This window comes from Neltuma alba, unplaced genomic scaffold (assembly GCF_004799145.2).
Source record: "Neltuma alba isolate B1F8T4 unplaced genomic scaffold, ASM479914v2 tig00012263_pilon, whole genome shotgun sequence".
In the NCBI taxonomy this organism is placed as follows: domain Eukaryota; kingdom Viridiplantae; phylum Streptophyta; class Magnoliopsida; order Fabales; family Fabaceae; genus Neltuma; species Neltuma alba.
In genome coordinates this window covers 210,723-230,025 of record NW_021636789.1, presented here as the reverse complement: position 1 = coordinate 230,025, position 19,303 = coordinate 210,723, and the positions used below count along the sequence as shown (strand labels likewise).

The following is a 19,303-nucleotide window of genomic DNA, read 5'->3' as shown; positions in this document are numbered from 1 at the left end:
TTACTTCTCTCATTATCACCGTTCAATTTCAATCTCTCACCAGCTCCCACAATTACCGATGCCCAAACTTGGAAGAGAGTGCTAGAACAGTTTATTCAAGCTAGCTTTTTTTTTATAACCACACCTAGTCTTGTAGAAGGTCAGAAAGTGCATTGAATACTTGAGAATTTGTATACTCCTTTTTGTGAAAAAAAAAATTATTACTGGGATGTAAGGAATTATAAAACGCAAATCTTTACTAATTATTATCCAAAAACAATCAATATAAATAAATAAGTATCCTTTTTCGTATATTATTTTTTGAAATATTTTTCAAACTCCTTATACATCATTTAAATTTATTATTTATTATATTTATCTTTATATATTTATTATTATTATCATCTAAAATAATCAATGTATATTTGTTGGCAAAAAAAATGACTAATGTATATTTAAAATATATTTGTTAGTAGCTTCTTATATTTTTTTCGGTGATTATTATTTGTGAATTTTGTTCTATTTTAATGCTGTGAATTAAATTTTATTATTTTAATATGACCTGACCCCGATCTGACCTTGGTCCGACCAGTGATCCTTGACCCACTGTCTAGGCCAGTTTAATTCCTAGTCTGGTTTTTTGTTCCTTGGGCAAACGAAAGACAAGAGACTTGGATAATCAAAATTTAGTGAAATTTTTGCATGCTCTTAGTGTGCCAGTTCACATAAACTCTGACTAATCAAAAAATAACACCTTGTTCAATTTCACTCCTAACTGGCTCTTCTCATCAACGGATGGAACATTGACAGTGCTTTAGAAATGTGATCTTCGTCTCTTGGCTTGACTTCTCCAGCCACCATCATTCTTTTCTCTTCCCTCCCCCTACCTTCCTGTCCTCCTCCTTCCCGGCAATCCCACTCCTCTTCTCTCTTTCTCTCACGGTCAATCACCCTCCCACCCCACCTCCTCCTTCTTCTTTCACTACACTGACCGTGAATTGGTTTTTCCCCGGATTACCCCCGGTTGGCAGTAGTACTTGCAAAGAAACAGTTAATTCTAGTCACGTCCTAAAAACGCTGTCTTTAAGAACTATTCTGCAACTACTAGTAAATGAGGATGGGGCATTCCTAGAATTAAACAGATTTGTCCTGCAAAACAGAGTAAGCAAAACAGCAAAAGATAATAGTAAACTCAACAGGTAGAAAAACGCACAAGAAGGAAGAGAGAGGAGCTCGAAAACTTTAGAGTTTTGTATGTCATGAGCCTTAGACTAAAACACCCTGTTATAAGCCTCCATGACCTGAACGTTGCTTGCCTCTTAATGATAATAAAATGTCACTTTTGAACGTTGAAAATCAGTGAATGATTTAATTACATGATCTAAACCGTCAGAAGCAAAAAAAAGAAAGCATTCCATATTGAATTTCGTAATCATCATTTAATACATTACAGATGTTTAAAAGCACCAGAATTTCAAACCCTTCAAGGCATTAAACAATTATAAAAAATTCCGTTCAGCAATTTAAATGCTTCAATGCATTAAAAGATTCTTCCGTTTAGGATTTTAATGGGCCATTTTTAAATCTCTAAGGCATTGAAAATCTGTTTATGATGTTAAAACTCTAACATTCGATTTTTCTATTCCCATTCCTATTCCTAATAATGATAAGAAAACCTGTCCATGATTGATGCTCAATTTGGTTTTATCTTCCCACGTTCCCAATTAATATAAGATCCTTTCTTTGATACACTCACGCAAATATCACAACACCCCCTTCATCACCAATAAAAATCAATTGGTTTCTTGCACCGACTGCAAATTGCAGCGTTACGAGAAAGGTCATTGCCAAGTTGTCGAATTCATCTTTTTTTATATTTCTTCCCTTTCATTTTCTTCTCAAGGCTATTCCCAGATTCTGAACTTTATAAATTTTAGACATTGTTTAATTGATTCCTTCGTGGCCTTGGGCTTTTGGGTTTTGTGGGTAATTGTTTGGAGAGCTAAAAGTTTCTTCTTTCTCACTATTCTCTTCATAATAATGGGGGCATGCGTGTGTATTGGTTTGCTTATGTGGTGAAAAGGGGTTTTGTGGGAAAAAGGAATTTTTGAGTTTGAAATTATGTACAAGTGTGGACAATGCAGATGTAATATGGAGGAGCAAGCTTTCATGGGTGACTGAAGAGGAAGGAAGCAGGAGGGAATAGAAAAGAATGGCGCCATTAGTAATCCGTTGATGGGGAGAGTCAACTAGGATTAAAACTGGATGATGTGTTATTTTTTTTATTAGTCAGAGTTGATGTGAGCTGATACTTGTTGAGCATACAAAAATTTCCCACAATTCAAGAGCGGAACTGGCCAGGAAACCACTAGAAAATATTGGAACTCACAGTTGACAATGAACCAATGTTTAAAAAAACACAAGGGAAAGTTTCACTTAACACCCACTGCAGCCATTTAATGTCCAAAAACCTTTAAAAAAATCTGAAATGTCACTGCAGTCTTGAAAGGATAAATAAAGGTTAATTTATAAAGGCAAAAGATCAAAATGTCCTAAAATGAAGAATAGTTAGTGTTGAAGAAAGGGACAAGAAGTTGCCGCACTCCAGAGCTATCTCTGGGCAATGAAGGGGTCCTATTCCACCATCATAAGATGATAAAATGTGCAGTGGCCGAAGAGTATTTCGAGGTCCCGTCCCTCCACCATCTCTCCACGTCACTGTTAGAGTTTCCGGTAGAAGTCTGAAATATTGTGACTCTACCATACGATGTTGTGGCAGCGCCGTCACTAATGCAATAAGTTGAGATTGCTTGGTGTGGGAGGTAAAATCTAAACTTTCTTTTCAACAAATTGTCATGTTCTTCATCATACTCGCTGAGCACTTGTGATTTGCGATGGATGAACAGTGTGTGGAGATTAGTATTGGAATGACTAGGTGAGTAGTTGGAAATGCTTCTTCAATGAGAAAAAATTTGAACATGCCTTTGAGTTTAGAAATCATCATCCTCTTTAGTTTAATTTGTTGAACATGGGGTTTTACACATTTAAATACCAATTTTGTAACTCGTATTTCTAAACTTAACGCTTATTCAGATTTTTCCTTACAAACCAATTACTTCCAACTACTCAACCAGTCATTCAATTACCAATTTCCACAACCCATTCACTCATCACAGATCACAAGTGCTTAACAAGTAAGATGAAGAACATGACAATTTGTAAAAGAAAAATTTAGATTTTACCTCCACGCCAAGCAATCTCAACTTACTACACTAGTGACAACGCTGCCGCGACACCGTGTGGTAAAGTCACGGTATTTAATACTTCCACCGGAAACTCTAACAATGACTTGAAGTGATGGCGGAGGGAGATGACTTCAGAATAATCGTCAACCACTACGTTTTTAATTGGCTTATGGTATTGGAATAGGCTCCCTTCACTACCCGGAGATGGCTCTAAAGTGCGGCAACTTCTTCTCGCTTTCTTCAATACTAACTTTTTCTTATTTTAGGACATTTTGGTCTTTTGCCTTTACAAATTAATTTCATTTTACCCTTTCAAGACATTAGCGATATTTTAGATTCTTTTGGAGGTCCTTGGATTAAACGTCTACAGGGGAGCTAAGTGAAATTTTCCCAAAAAGACAAAATCACCCAAAACACAGGGCAATAATTGGCTTGCAACCATAGGCCCGAATTCAGCGGGCAGTTTGATAATTGGTTAGTCACATCAGCCTCTTCTGCAAACTACAATAATGATAATCTAGCTTTTTTTAAAAAAATATAATAATCTACGATTCAAAACTAAAAATAAGATAATATTAATATTCTTAAATTAAATAAAATGAAAATTTAGCAATTTAAATTATTTGCTATTTAATTATTATATCCTCAGAAGCATTAAGCAACTGCAAATGAGAAGATGGTATATCATATACACACGAGTGAGGCTTATCTATGTATCACACAATCACATTATACTTCATCAAGAATTAAATCTCTGAATAAATTATCAACCAAAATATCTCATTCAATTTTACATGAACACATATATTTTCAAGATTATATATTAAGGGTAAGCAGAACCGAATCGTAATCAAAAACTGAACCGAACCGAATTCAATTCGATTTTTTCAATTCAATTAATTTGGTTTTTATTTTTTTCAGTTATTTGTGTCTCTAAAAAAATTTCAGTTATAACGGAATAACCAAAAATAAAACCATTTTTTATGTTTTTTTAAATCTTTCTCCTTTCCTAATTTTAAAATAATTTGCTCCCCTTGCACAGACCACACCCACTCAATCTTTGCCCTAAATCTTGCAGCCTCTCCCCTCCTCCCCTTCTCGACTTCTGTCTTCTCCTCCCTCAACTCTTAGTAATTCCTTTTTGTATAATTGAAATTTGTATGAGAGTAGTAAGAATTTGTTAGGAAGGGCGATCGATGCCGTGAAAGAAAATGTTAAGGTTAGGCATTTAGTTATCGGTGGTATGGCTCTTGTGCTCATCGCTGCTGTTATTCGTGGGTGTAGATCTGGCTGTGGTTCTAATGGTGGAAAAACTATGAAAGCTCCAGATGAGAATGGCCGAATCATTTATAGAGTCTCCTTTGAAAGAAACTGTAGAGGCTATTTTCACGGCCTGCGCAGCAAAAGGACTTGAAAATCAAGCAGATTTGCATCAAGATCAGGCCAATTATTTGCAAATAAGATTGATTCGCATTGTTTCTCTGTAATGGCCTGCTATGTTTTCTCAATTTGAGGTCTCTTTAATTTCTCATTTGATCTATGTTTATGTTGACTGGCAGATGAAATCATGGTTTCTTTTGCTACGTAATGTATATATGTTTGATGTTTGATAAAGTGATTCTGAAAATTAATTGAAACCGATCAGTTAATTGATGCCTCTATGAATTTTTCCAGATTTTACTATATGGTAGTGCAAACAAGAATATGCACCATCCTCTCTCTTAAACCAGATCAAGAATAAAGCTACTACCTTGGTAATGGGTTTAGTGGTTCTTATTCTCATATACGTAGCAGTGAAAGCTTCAAGTGGAGAGAGGAAGGAACTATGGCATTTAAGGGATGATGACTTTGATGAGCAAAGATTAATTAACCACAGATTCTTATTTCTGTGTTAGTACTTTGTTGTGTTATTTTTTGAGGTTTAATTTAGTTCTTGTTGATCTGTAAATTTTGCTTATGAAATGAAATCATATTTGGCTTCTTGCTTCTGTGCTAATCAGTTGCATCCAACCTTTTCAGAAATTAACATGAGATCCTTCCTTCTTATTAATCACTATGCACATGAACTTCTATTTTCAAATTATGGAGAGTAAGAGAGAGAGTGATTTTTAGACTTTTAGACTATTTTAAACCTTTTTTTTTTTGTTGGCTGGGCTAGTGAAACTGGTATAATACTTTTTAAAAAAAACCCAAAAAAAGACCTAATAAATGAACAGGCTCACCAACTGAACTGAATATATATTTTGGTTCAGGTAGTTCACTATGTACAGTTTCAGTTCGGTATTGGAATTATGATTTATTCGATTATTTGGTTATTTTGGTTATTTCTATCATATTAACCGAATCGAATAACCCAATACTCACCCCTGAATATACATACAAATAAAAGGCAGTTTCTCTATATGCTACTGAACCTGGCAGTTACTGCGAAGCATGGTAAAAATTGAAGATGAGCCGCAAGTGAGACGTGTTAGAGTAAATTCATTGAGATGAACTCCAAAGACGAAAAATGCAGATGGTGAAGAGGTCGTAGAGTGCTAATTAAGAAACTGTAGTGGACTGTGGAGATACATCAGCATGCTGCACTTTATTTCAGTTTTATGCTCAAAACACACCGTTCAGTGGCGACTTGGCCGTTCATAAACCGGCCGCCCAGGAAACACAGGGCAATTGTAAGCATCCATGCCAGCTCAAGAGACACAGCGAGACAATTCTAAAATAATTATCCATATAATTGTTAAATCAGAGTGTAGCCCAAAAAAATCACTAATTCTTAGATTTCTAGAACAGCCCAAGCTTTTGAATAAAACAGTGAAGTTTAAAACAGTTATTTTGGACGAAAGGAAGTATATACTCAAAGCCGCCGGTTCGATTATTTCTTACTTGCTAGAAGTTAAATTGAATCAAATAAATATATGAAAATTTTATGGGATGTAAACAAATTAAATGACGTGTGAATACTAAATAATTGAAAGACTTTCAAACCAAGTCTGGTCCTGCCTAATATAGCAGTCGTCAGTGTCTCCAAGACACAGCAAGCCCCAAGGGTAAGTTTACCAGGCAATTTACTCATCAGTCCCTATATCTAACCGTGATTATGAAGACCACGATTAAGGGGGTGTTTGGATAGAAACCAAACCATGGTTTCAGAAGTGTTTTTACGGATTACGAAGTAAATATGTGGAGGAGGTTACCTCGTTTTGCGGAAAAATGATTCTGAAACCGCGGTTTTGGTTTTGCCAAACACCCCCTAAGGGTAAACAAAAAGGGGTTGAAAGAGGACAAATGTAGATGGGATGTCGCACTTGGTGAGCAAAATAGTCCCTTGTATGGGGTAGATCCAGAGTTCAGTCCCACAAGACTTGTTTAGCCCCTTTTCAATTCACAAAAAGTAGACGGGATATACAAAAAGTTGCACGTCATTTTTCCTCCAACCACCGCAGCACTGAGTCAGTAAAGCTTTGTTGCCTACAAATGCCCAGTAACCCAGTAAGTGCCATGACTCAAATTTGTCAAACCAGATTTTTTTGATCTAAACTTATATCATGATCCAGGACATGTAAACTCCAAAAAGCAGAATCAGTCAGAAACTCTACAGCATAACCATGTCATAAAGAAACCACACTAAAACACCCACAATGTGCAAAGTAATAACAAGCAATTTACGACTCTTAATCTAATACTTATGTATTAACATATCCAGTCTGTGAATCAAATGGATAACATCGTGCCAAAGCAGGAAAGTTTTAAAATCTTAGAAGTATCTACATGTCCAACAACTAACTGTTCCTTTAAACCAGCATACGAATATTACAATATATGCTTCAATCATGAACAGTGAAGCTTCAATGGGCATGCTATAAGCTAACAAAATATATAGTGCAAAACCAAATAGAAAACCAAACTAACTGAATGTATAATCCTATCTAGGTGGGCCCAATGTATTCATCCACGCTGTCTACGATTAGCGGATAGTGAGAGTTGTCATAAATTTTGTGTTTTATATTGATATTAGTATCAATTATAGCGCCTAGGTTATTGGACATGTGATAGTAAAAGGGTGTACACCAGGAGAAATTAAGACACAGAACTCGTAGCTTTGGGCTAGGACGAGACGACTTCAGATACCCATCCCAAGGAACCTTCTTAAGGCCAGCTCGAACCGAGATTATGTCTCGCACCCTACATTAAAACAAGGATTAAGGTGCATGTCTGCTCCCAAAATATCACGTGAGGGACAATTAGTATCTGTAAACAGCGCAGTGTGCCCCTATTTAAACAGACCCCAAATGGTGACCATCAGTCAGACTGAGTAATGCTCAGTCGGTCATCCACGAAGCTATTTTTTCCTTCTTTTTTTTGTTCAATAAAACACATTCATAACATTTTTGTGCCAGAAAAACACGTTCATAGGATTTTTAAAAAAAAAATTCTCATCAAAACTGAATCTGCAATGAAGATGATGAAGGAGAAGGAAGGAACCATCAATAGACGTGCGACAAGTCCAAATCTGGTATGGAGAAATTTTTAATGGTGAAGATCACAATGGAGAATCCCACGACTCTGAAAATGTGATGGAGAACCTCGTGGCTATGGAGCTTGCCATGGTGAAGATCACAATGCCGGCCACTTATTAGAAGAATATACAAGGACTCAAATCATTCCTTGCCGTTATTGTTTTTTATCCCTCTGATTGGTTTAAATCCTTCGAATATACCTTTGATTGGTTTGTCAGCCTTTTCTCCATCTTGCAAGGTTGTTTACCCCCAATTTAACAGCGGCTTGGTTCACAGTTAAAATTGGTGCACATTGTGCTGTTTCTAAATAGTCAGGGGTGACACTGCACTTTTCATGACTTACAGATATCAATTTCCCCTCGCATGACACTTTGGGGGTAGATATGCACCTTAACTTGTAAAATAAAATCCAGTCAAGTTTAACACCTAGAAGATGCCAAGTATAGACTTTCATGTATGGTCAACCGTTCACACTACAACTTTCTTCTTACGATATAGAAGAAATCATTTACCTCTCAGCTATTAGTGTAGTTACTCATGACAGCTGTAATCCACCGAGTTAGTTAGTTTAGTCAAATTGTCAAGAGGGACGGATTTACCAAAGTGTATTCACTAGTTATAAATATCTCACATGTATTACGGTGCTTTGTGGTTAATACAATGTATCATTCAGATCTTACTTTTCTCTTTCCTCTCTCCTTCTTTATTTCATTTGTCCTATTACTCTGAACATTCACATGGTATCAGAGCAATGGAGGAAATCACTTCACCGAGTAATCCTCGAATATTAGATCTCAGTCTCAAATCCACTGATTCTTCCCAAAACTCAAGTGTTATTGGCTTCAATCACGCGATTTCAGCCAAACTTGGTGAGAAGAATTTTCTTCCGTGGAAGCAGCAAGTTCTCGCCACTGTTCGGGGTCATGGTCTTGAACATTTTCTTACTGGTGAAAATAAACCTCCAAAACTTGATTCGAATGGGAAAATCTCTCAATTGTACATTTTGTGGCAGAAACAAGATCAACTTCTACTCTCTTGGCTTCTGTCCTCTGTATCAGATGGAATGCAAACACGGTTAGTTGGATGTGAAAACTCGCATCTTCTTTGGAAAAGAATCGTAGATTTCTTTGAAGCTCACACAAGAGCAAAGATCCAGCAGTACAAAACTGAACTGCGAAATACCAAGAAAGGTTCAAATTCTGTTTCTGAATATCTTCTTCGTATCAAGGCTCTAATTGATGCTCTAATTTCAATCGGTGAGTCAATAACTACTCAAGAACATGTGGATGTGATACTAGAAGGACTTCCAGAAGATTATGATGTCGTAGTAATGATTATTACTGCTCAGAAACACAAGTTCACTATCGAAGAAATTGAGTCACTACTCTTGGCTCAGGAGATTCGTCTGGAAAAAGCTCTGAAGGCTATTGGCATAGATAACGTTACCGTCAATCTTACTACTGCAAAGCCTTCTGATGATAGTACAGGCCATTCAGTTGCTCCAACAGTGAATCATACTGCTAGATCGATGCAAACTCCACAGACCACTCCTACATATCCACATCAGTTGAGTGCTGCGCCTAATCGAGGCTCACTCTTTAGAGGCCGAGTTGGTGGAGGTCGATTCAGAGGAAGAGGACGAAGATCTGGTTTGTATTGCTATTATTGTTGCAGATCTGGTCATACTGATGCTAATTGTTACTATAGATATGATCACCCTATGCAACCTCCACCCTCTCATCTGTATCCTAACACCTACAATCGTCCAAACCATAATTCTCCCTATCCCACCACCTCTCAACCTCCTTATTCATCTGCCCATCCCTCTTATCCCTCTGTCAATCTTACCACAGCTCCTTCTTTGTACCATACTCCTTATCATTCTCCCTCTCCTACACCTGAATTTTACTGTGATTACTCTTGGATACCCGACACTGGTGCTTCTCATCATGTCACACCCTATCAACACAATTTGACTCAGGCTGTACCAATGAACAACTCTTCAAATCAAGTTTATATGGGTAATGGATCAGGTGCGCAAATTCTTAATAGAGGTTCTACTGTTCTTTCATCTCCTCACAATTTCCTTCTTCGTCTTAATAATGTGTTGCATGTTCCTTCTCTGGCTAATAACTTAATGAGTGTTTCCCGAATAGCTATTGACAATAATGTCTATTTTGAATTTCACCCATACTGGTGTTACATTAAATCTCAGGGAACTCATCAAATCCTGCTTCAGGGACATCGCAGAAGTGATGGTCTCTATTATTTTGACTCCCTTCCTCCTTTGCATTTGGACAATCTTCGCAATTCTTCTCCGCAAGTATCTTCTGATCAAGCTCGTCTGTTTACTGTTTCTGCTACTTGTTCCACTTCTGTTCCTTGTAATACGTGTAATGGACAGCACAGTTCAGCCACCACTGTACCACAATCACAAACACTTGAACGCACTATTGATGTCACCTCTTCACCTCCTTCTGATTTGGTTGCCTTATGGCACTTTCGTTTAGGACATGCTTCCTTTTCAATTGTTAACAGACTTATCAAAGATTGTAAGCTTGGAAAAGTTGATTCTAATAAAGATGTTTCTCAATTTTTCTGTTCTTCTTGTTGTCTTGGTAAACTCCATCGCAATCCCTCTCCCCCTTCTAAATCTGTATATACTAAGCCTCTTGAGCTAATTTTTGCTGATTTATGGGGCCCATCTCCCTGTGTTTCTTCCTCTGGTTTCACTTACTACATTGCCTTTGTTGATGCCTTTTCTAAATTCATTTGGCTATACCCTCTTAAAAATAAAGCTGCTGCTCTATCTGCCTTTATTCAATTTAAAACTATGATTGAAAATCAACTTGACTACAAAATCAAGTCTCTGCAAACTGATGGAGGTGGTGAGTTTAAAGCCTTTGATCCCTTTTTACTTCAAAATGGTATTGTCCATCGTTTGTCCTGTCCTTATACTCATACTCAAATGGGTACTGTTGAACGAAGACATAGACATATTGTTGATACTGGTCTAACCTTACTAGCTCATGCTAACTTACCTCTTACCTTTTGGTCTGATGCCTTTTTAACTGCCACCTATCTCATTAATCGAGTTCCTTCTTCAGCTATTAATTTTGAAATTCCTTTTACTAAACTTTTCCACACTACACCTGATTACACTCACTTAAAAGTGTTTGGCTGTACCTGCTATCCATTATTACGTCCTTACAATTCTCATAAATTGTCTTTTCGATCTGTTGAGTGTACTTTCCTTGGTTATTGTTCTCATTACAAAGGGTACAAATGTTTGGCTCCTTCTGGGCGAATTTATATCTCTAGAGATGTTAAATTTCATGAACAATCCTTTCCTTATCGTGCAAAGCCTTCTCCTACTTCTTCTGCTCTTGTTTCTCACTATGGGTCTATCACTCCATCTCATATTCCTCTTGTACCTGTTACTTCTTTGTCTCATACTGTTACCTCTACACCTCACTCCTTTTCTCCCTCATACTCACATATTCTTCCAGCTGTTTCTTCATCATCTTCTCCTTCTACTTCCTCCTCTTCTTCAATTCCTAACACCTCTAATTCTGCTAATGAGGCACACCTTGTTCCATCTACCTTGTCTCCTTTATCTACTTCAATGGCACAGCCTGTAGTATCCTGTCATCCAATGCAAACAAGGTCAAAATCTGGTATCCTCAAACCCAAACTCTTCACCACCTCCTCTATATCTCCTATACCTACTTCTGTGAAATCTGCTCTCAAAGATTCTAATTGGTATGATGCCATGAAATCTGAATATCAAGCCTTACTAAACAACAAAACCTGGTCCCTTGTTCCACCACCATCTAATCATCCTGTTATTGTTTGCAAATGGGTCTGGAGGAAGAAGGAAAAACAAGATGGTACTCTTGACAAATATAAAGCTCGTCTAGTTGCTAAAGGGTTTCATCAAACCTATGGTTTTGATTATAATGAAACATTTTCCCCTGTTGTCAAACCTGTAACTATTCGAACAGTTCTTACTATTGCTTTGTTTAATGACTGGTCTATTTCACAAATTGATGTGAATAATGCATTCTTAAATGGTGTGTTAGAAGAAGATGTTTACATGAAGCAACCTCCTGGCTTTGAGGATAATAACAATCCTCATCTAGTTTGCAAGTTACACAAAGCTCTCTATGGTCTCAAACAGGCACCTCGTGCTTGGTTTCACAGATTAACTACTTCTCTACAAAAGTTTGGTTTTGTGCCAAGTCGTTGTGATCCCTCTTTGTTTATCATGAGGTCTTCTTCAGCAGTCATCTATGTGCTTGCTTATGTGGATGATATCATCATTGCTGGTAGCTCCTCCACACTAATTCAGAAACTCAAGTCCCAACTTAATGATGAATTTGCTCTGAAAGATCTTGGTGATCTGAATTACTTTCTAGGTATTGAGGTTCAAAAAGGCTCTATGGGTAGTCTCTTGCTATCTCAAAAAAAAATATGTCACGGATCTACTTACTCGTGTTGGTATGTCTAATTGTAAACCAGTAAAGACGCCTATGACCTCTGGTTTCAAACTTTCTCAATCTGATTCCTCTCCAATGGCTGACCCTCATCTTTATCGGTCTATTGTTGGTGCTTTACAGTATGCCACCATTACAAGACCTGAAATAGCTTTCAGTGTTAATAAAGTTTGTCAATACATGCAGAATCCATCTGAAAATCACTGGACAGCGGTAAAGCGAATCCTCCGTTACCTTAAAGGGACCATATCCTATGGTCTCACTCTACACAAACCTCAGTCCCTTCAACTGATAGCCTTTTCAGACGCAGACTGGGCAACTGATGTTGATGACAGGCGTTCAACTTCAGGATATTGTGTTTATTTTGGAGGGAATCTCATTTCTTGGAGTGCTAAGAAGCAAAATACAGTGGCACGTTCTTCCACAGAAGCAGAATTTCGTAGTCTTGCCTCTGCTGTTGCTGAAGTTCTTTGGCTTCAATCTTTATTATCGGAGTTATGTGTTACATGTTCAGAGATGCCATTAGTCCTCTGTGACAATCTAAGCACTGTTCACTTAGCTCACAATCCTATTTTGCACCATCGGACAAAGCATATGGAGTTGGATCTTTTCTTCGTTCATGAGAAAGTCTTATGCAAGCAACTAGAAGTTCTTCATATTCCTACAATTGATCAAGTGGCTGACATTTTAACCAAGCCACTTTCTAGTTCTGCTTTTTCTTATTTTCGTAGTAAACTTAGTGTTGGGGATCCACCTGTCTCCCCACCATAAGTTTAAGGGGAGGATATTAGTGTAGTTACTCATGACAGCTGTAATCCACCGAGTTAGTTAGTTTAGTCAAATTGTCAAGAGGGACGGATTTACCAAAGTGTATTCACTAGTTATAAATATCTCACATGTATTACGGTGCTTTGTGGTTAATACAATGTATCATTCAGATCTCACTTTTCTCTTTCCTCTCTCCTTCTTTATTTCATTTGTCCTATTACTCTGAACATTCACATCAGCAAACTCAATGGCTGTTTCTCCTGGCTTCAGATTTTATGGCTCCAAGAACCAAACATCACAAACAACAGCCCAGAATGCCATTAGCTGCAACAGATGCATGGTGAATGATTGCCTGCGAATGCATGAAATCCAACTATTACACCTCTAATACAGCAGTTGAACAGTGAGGTACGGAAATAATTAACATTGGCAAGCATAACCTTACTTTCGACTATTCCAGAATGCATCCACAAATATTTTATTATATTTTATTGCAACTGGGCAAACTGTGCAGCCAAGTTCAAATGCACCCTAAACACCAATAAAGAAGTTAAAACGCTTCGATTATGGATTCAGAATACAACTATAAGCGAACATTATTCATTGTTCACAGATTCACGTACTGTCTTGAACATGACTGTGTAGTGATTATTTACACAAGTTCATTCAGGAAATATGCGAAGAGGGTTATTGTCAGCTCCCTCGACATGCTCCCTCAATCTGGAGTATAGAAAGCATAAAAATCAAAACAATTTAAACCTGAGCTAGATATTTCCTAAATTTTTATTTAAACTCACTTCTTGGCAAGAATTTCTTGATCCTTTGCCTCAGAATGATTGAACCAGATACATCCTACACTCTCCAAAATGGTGCTCTGCAATAATCCTACACAAAACAACCAATTAAAATTTATAACTTGTTTTACCAGGAAATTTTCCAACATCCATCCTACATTAACAAGCTTTAAATTTCTATAAATCATCACTAGTTGTTCATCCCACGCCCTGTTCTTCCCAGCAAATTTAAACCGACCAACAGAGAGAATAGTGCTAACAACATAAAGGTTTAGATATATTACTTTCCATGTTATCATTATTATCTCAGCAACAGTACGAAGTCATACTGACGGTGGGTACCAATTCTTTAAAACCAAATCACCTAAACATATGTTGTCATAATATATAATGCAATATTATATGTAAAGAAACAAACAGCTTTTAGTTGAGGAGGGTGCTTACCAACCCATCCAGGATGCTTCTGCATAATCACAGCAAATGCAGTCATCTGTTCTAAAATAATGAAATCAATCATGGAAGTATGGTTGGCCACAAAAACCTGTTCACGACATGTAGGGAGAACTCAGATTATTAGTCAATGACATTCACTTTTGCTTAAATATAAAAATAACTTCAGATTTGACAATATATACATATTAGACATACCTGCTTTGGTCTTATGCTTGGCCGTGGCCCATGATATATGACAACCCCAGTCCATGATGCAACAAAAAAACTGCACATCATCTCCACCAAAACCTCTAAACAGGGAGAAAATATGAAAGGCAGTAACTTCAGAGTCTCTAGACAGTATATGCTATAACTATCCCTATGCGCTCAACAGCATCCAGCATCCCTCAAAAAGCTGAGTTCATTTACAATATAAGTATAAATTGAAATTATGTCCACCAGTTACTTGGCCAACCTTTACTCTACGAACCTTATAAAAATGATAGCCACTCACTGCTTGTGTTTGTTTTTGGACAAAACGGTCATTCATTGACTTTCCATTAGTCAGATAATTAGGCAGTTATTTAACAACCTCTTGTTCTCCCACTAGTTTAATTAACAAATGGAAAATTCTCCAACTTCAATGGTAAAGCTAACAGAAGCAAAGAAAATACTTGTAGCGTGATTTGCAAATCATGGGGATCAAAATGAATTGAAGCCTACCAGGCAATAGGTACTCAGCATTAACAACTCATTAAACAAATATTCATTACAATATTCCAATATAAGTACAGAAGTAGACAGAATACTAGATACCATTTGAAAATATGGCTTAGAGCATGCACCTCTTAAAATGAGTACCTTTCAAATATGAGTAAATTATTCATACCTCTCTTAACTTTTGCTAAATTTATATGAGCATTCCCTCTGTTTTTTAAAACATACACTTTAGTCCAGTTTTTATTCTTTTGGACTAAAATATCCCCCATAAAAAGTATGCAAGTGCTTTTTTATTTTCTTTTATTTTTTGCCAAGATACATAAGAGGATTAGTCGAGGACATTTTAGTCCAAAAAGAATTAAAGTTGGATTAAAGTGTATACTTCGAAATTAAAGGGAATACTCTGTAATTGCAGTAATACTCAGGTTAAGTTTTTGTCATTTATGTTTAATATATATATATATATATATATATACACACACACACACACATGTGCGTTAAGAAACACCAGGACAACTAAGAACCAAAATTCATTTTGTATGCTTTAAAATTATCTAAAACAAACAGTTTAAACTTCTTTGTTCTATTTATAGTGTATATTAAAAGAGGGAGAAAACTACAATTGAATGGGATATCATGGGGGGGAAAATACGCACTTTCATCTTTTTCTTCAACTTGTCATGTCCCTTCAGTAGGAAATGCACAGGAATGAAGGATGAAAGAAATATTATCCATCCTATTGTCAACATTAGGACCCTGAAGCTTCAAATAAGAAATATCACAAGGCCAATATAATCAGCAGTATATGAGTTTATAAATGAGAAACACATAGGAGATTAATAAGTCAAGTTTAAAAGGGAAATTTGATGTAATCAAAGTTCAAGTTCAAATCTGTTTATACCCACACAAAAAAAAAAGTTAAAGTTCGAATCCTATACAAATATTAGCCAGGTAGATTCTAAAATAACAACACTCCTCATTACTGCATCATGCATAAAATGATTTTGAGTAAATATGGCAAGGGTGTAAGCTAACCTTGCAGGAACAGGATCAAATATCGAACTAAGACTCCACAACACCACAAAGGGAACCAATAAACATTCCAATTCCAAGGTTCAGGAGGATTTGACTTGAAGCATCTTGTGAGTGAATCCTATCCAACATAAAAATTTTCAACCAGTGAGCAAACAACCAAAGGCAACCAAGGTCAAAAAAACAAGGGGTTGAATAATATCTCCAACAGTGTGTGTGTGTGTGTGTGAGTGATAGTTCCCACAGAGTTTATGAGCTTGAGAATAAATTTCTGATTCCAAACGCAAGCCTTAGTAACCCTGAGAACAGAAATATACAAAACCCTACAGAGAAGCAGTACACAGCAGCTAGTCAGCACTCAGCATGCTTTTCTTGAAGCCCACCATATCCATGATTTACAACATATGATAATCATTTATCTATAATAACCGTGCTTTTCTTGCTTTTCGCAGTACTACTGAATGCGTTTTGAAAGAAATGAAATATATGGTGAATTTTCTTCAAGTTCTTTTACTTTGAAATAAATTATAAAATTATATTTAAGTGTTATCTAATGTAATTATAGGATATCAGTTAGAAAAAAAGTTATATCATGCTTTAGAAGTTTCATAAGAAAATGTATTCAATACTGTATACACAATTTAAAAAGCATGAGGTTTGAACCATGAATTGAAAGAAGATTGAAGCTCTGATGCTCATGACTGTGCTTCTTTAATGTTCATTGTTCTGTCAAACAACTTTTATGTCTCAATTAAGCCATTTTGCCTCAAACTGATGTCAATCAATTAACGTTAGAAAAATGTTGCAATGCCTAATGGTTGTTATTATTGTTGGGATCATTTTATTCAACTTAATGTACATTGTTTCACCAATGGGCATCTAAATCTTAAGTGTTGTGGTTATCTATGATGGACCGATGATTACAATTAGGTAAGAATTGTTTAGTTGATTATGATTAAGATATAATAATTCCCAAATTATGTTGTACAGGGAAGCACATGCTACTTTATCTAAAATAACCATGCTGCGTTAAAAACACCGAAGTAAGAAGACAGCGAAGTTAAGAAAATGGGCAAAACTTACATCTACAATGGCACCTGCTGCCTCGGATAAAGTAGGAGAAATGTTAAGCAAGCCGCAACTGAAAACCAATAACCAAATAACACAAATATAAAGAGTTCTGATTGTTTGCCAGGAATTTTTGGAGAAGAGACGGGGGAAAGCTGAAAGTTTACAGGAGCAGCTAAATCTCCATGCTCCAACAAGAATCAACTGAATCAAAACCTGCTCCTTACTTACAGCTCATGTTTATTTAGCGTCCAAATAAACAGTGGTTGCAAGACACTAAAAGAGAGAGACATAAAGGCACAGCTTGCCATGAAGTTCCTGTTGAATGATGGACCCAGATGGGAGGTAATCTTCAATATTGGGTCGATCAAGGTCCAATTCAGAACTAGAAGAACTGAGGTTACCAGTAGTACTCATCTCCGTGGGGCTTTCACCACTACGAGAGATTTCTGAAAGACAAAGTTGAGGCTAAATTAGTTTATCATTAAACTATAAACCCTCATCATTCCAGTTCATCAGAGGATCAATGATTCCGATTGGATCGTTGAAAATTTTCAATCAGATTCATTTCCAAATGGAATATGTTAAAGTGCAAAAAATTGATCACTTAATTAGGAAAGAGTTGCTAACTTCTAGTCTGTCCATTTATTAAATGGTGACGAACTTCAGAAGGAAACTCCTTTTATCTTCGGCGTGTTTTAAGATTTATAGTTAGTAGAGAGGCGTAAGGGGAAGCACCCTCCTCCTCCTCATTCCTTACAACCACGAATAAGAACAAACCGAAGTTTGTGACCCCCCTTCCCAGTCTTCTTCCTTTTTCTCGTTGTATTCCATTACATTAATACACATAAAAATGAATTTATGTAGCATTTCCACTTTTAAGATAAAATTTCCCATTTAACAATAACCACAGGTTAACGTCGGAATCCCATCTCACTTGAGAAATTCGTCTACATTGTAAAGCAAAACTATTTAACCCCGTAATATATTAGACACCTACCACACCAACTGCACAAGGAGATAAAACAAGAAAACAAAACATTTAAGTATTTAACCAAACTTGATCAACTTAAACATATCACTTGGGTTATTCCAGAAATCTATCAGCAGAAATATATTCCTCCATCCAAGGAATTAGGAAATCAGTTGAACCAAAAGCTAAAGCAGAATGGAATAGAAAACCCCCAGTAATTCAGGGTACATAGATGAATATCTATTGTAGCGGGGAAAAGAGAGTTTTTGGCAGTTGGAAGATTGATGCGAAACTGGAACTGAGCTTCAAAAAGTGACTTGGTGGTTGTGTACTCCCACTCACCTCCAACCAACTAACGAAGCTACGTGTTGGATCCTATGGAAAGCTAGGTGTACCCAGACCTTTGACGGACCAGTGGCATCACCGAATGAAGTAATCCAAAAGTGTGCTTTCCATCTTCGAGAGGATAGCGCTAATGGAGTATACAGGCATCAGATATTTAAAGCATGGGACTTGAAGAGAGACGTATGGCTACCTCCACCACCTGGGTCAGTACGGCTGGATGTTGATGCCTCGGTCAGAGAACTCAATCAGGCGGCCTGTGGAGGAGTACTAAGAAATGAACATGGGCATTGGATTATGGGTTTCAAACAGAACTTGGGATTATATCCGATATCAATTGCAGAGGTATTGGCACTTAAACTGGACTGCAATTATGTCAGGCTCTCAATATAAAGGAAATTCAGGCTTACTCGGATTCTATGGAAGCTATAAATATTCTATTAAGAGATAGTGGACCAGACCATCCATTTTAGACAGGAAATTGAAGGAACCAGAGAGCTTGTTTATGCGGATTGGGACGTTCAAATTAACTACGCAAGACCGGAAGTTCTGGAATGTGCAGACATTCTCGCACGAGCAGCCCATATGAACAGTTGAACACAGATCAACTTGTCCTGCTTGGGGAGGTACCACAAGAATGCAGAGATGCTGTTACGTAATCAGCGTCGGGGGAATGATGCTTTGCCACCTAGACCAGTCTACTTAGACTCTCTTAGTTTTTCATTCAACCAACCAGCTTACATCTTGTAACCCAAAAAAAAAAAAAAACTAACGAAGCTACGGTTGCTCAAGGAGACGAGGATCTAGGACAATTTGCTGCTGCATGCTTTCCATAGTTCCATCTGATGCAACTCATTCAGCCTCGATTCCACTTTGAGTGGTTTGATTTCTATAATTTTTCTTTTATTGTAAAACATTAAATTTGATAATTATTATA

The 19,303-nt window shown here is 36.9% G+C and overlaps 1 pseudogene; it reads right to left on the bottom strand.

Annotated features, from left to right (window-relative positions):
- Window positions 1–6,643: 6,643 nt before the first annotated feature.
- LOC114725704 (glycerol-3-phosphate acyltransferase 9-like) lies at window positions 6,644–17,468 on the bottom strand (annotated as a pseudogene).
- Window positions 17,469–19,303: the final 1,835 nt, after the last annotated feature.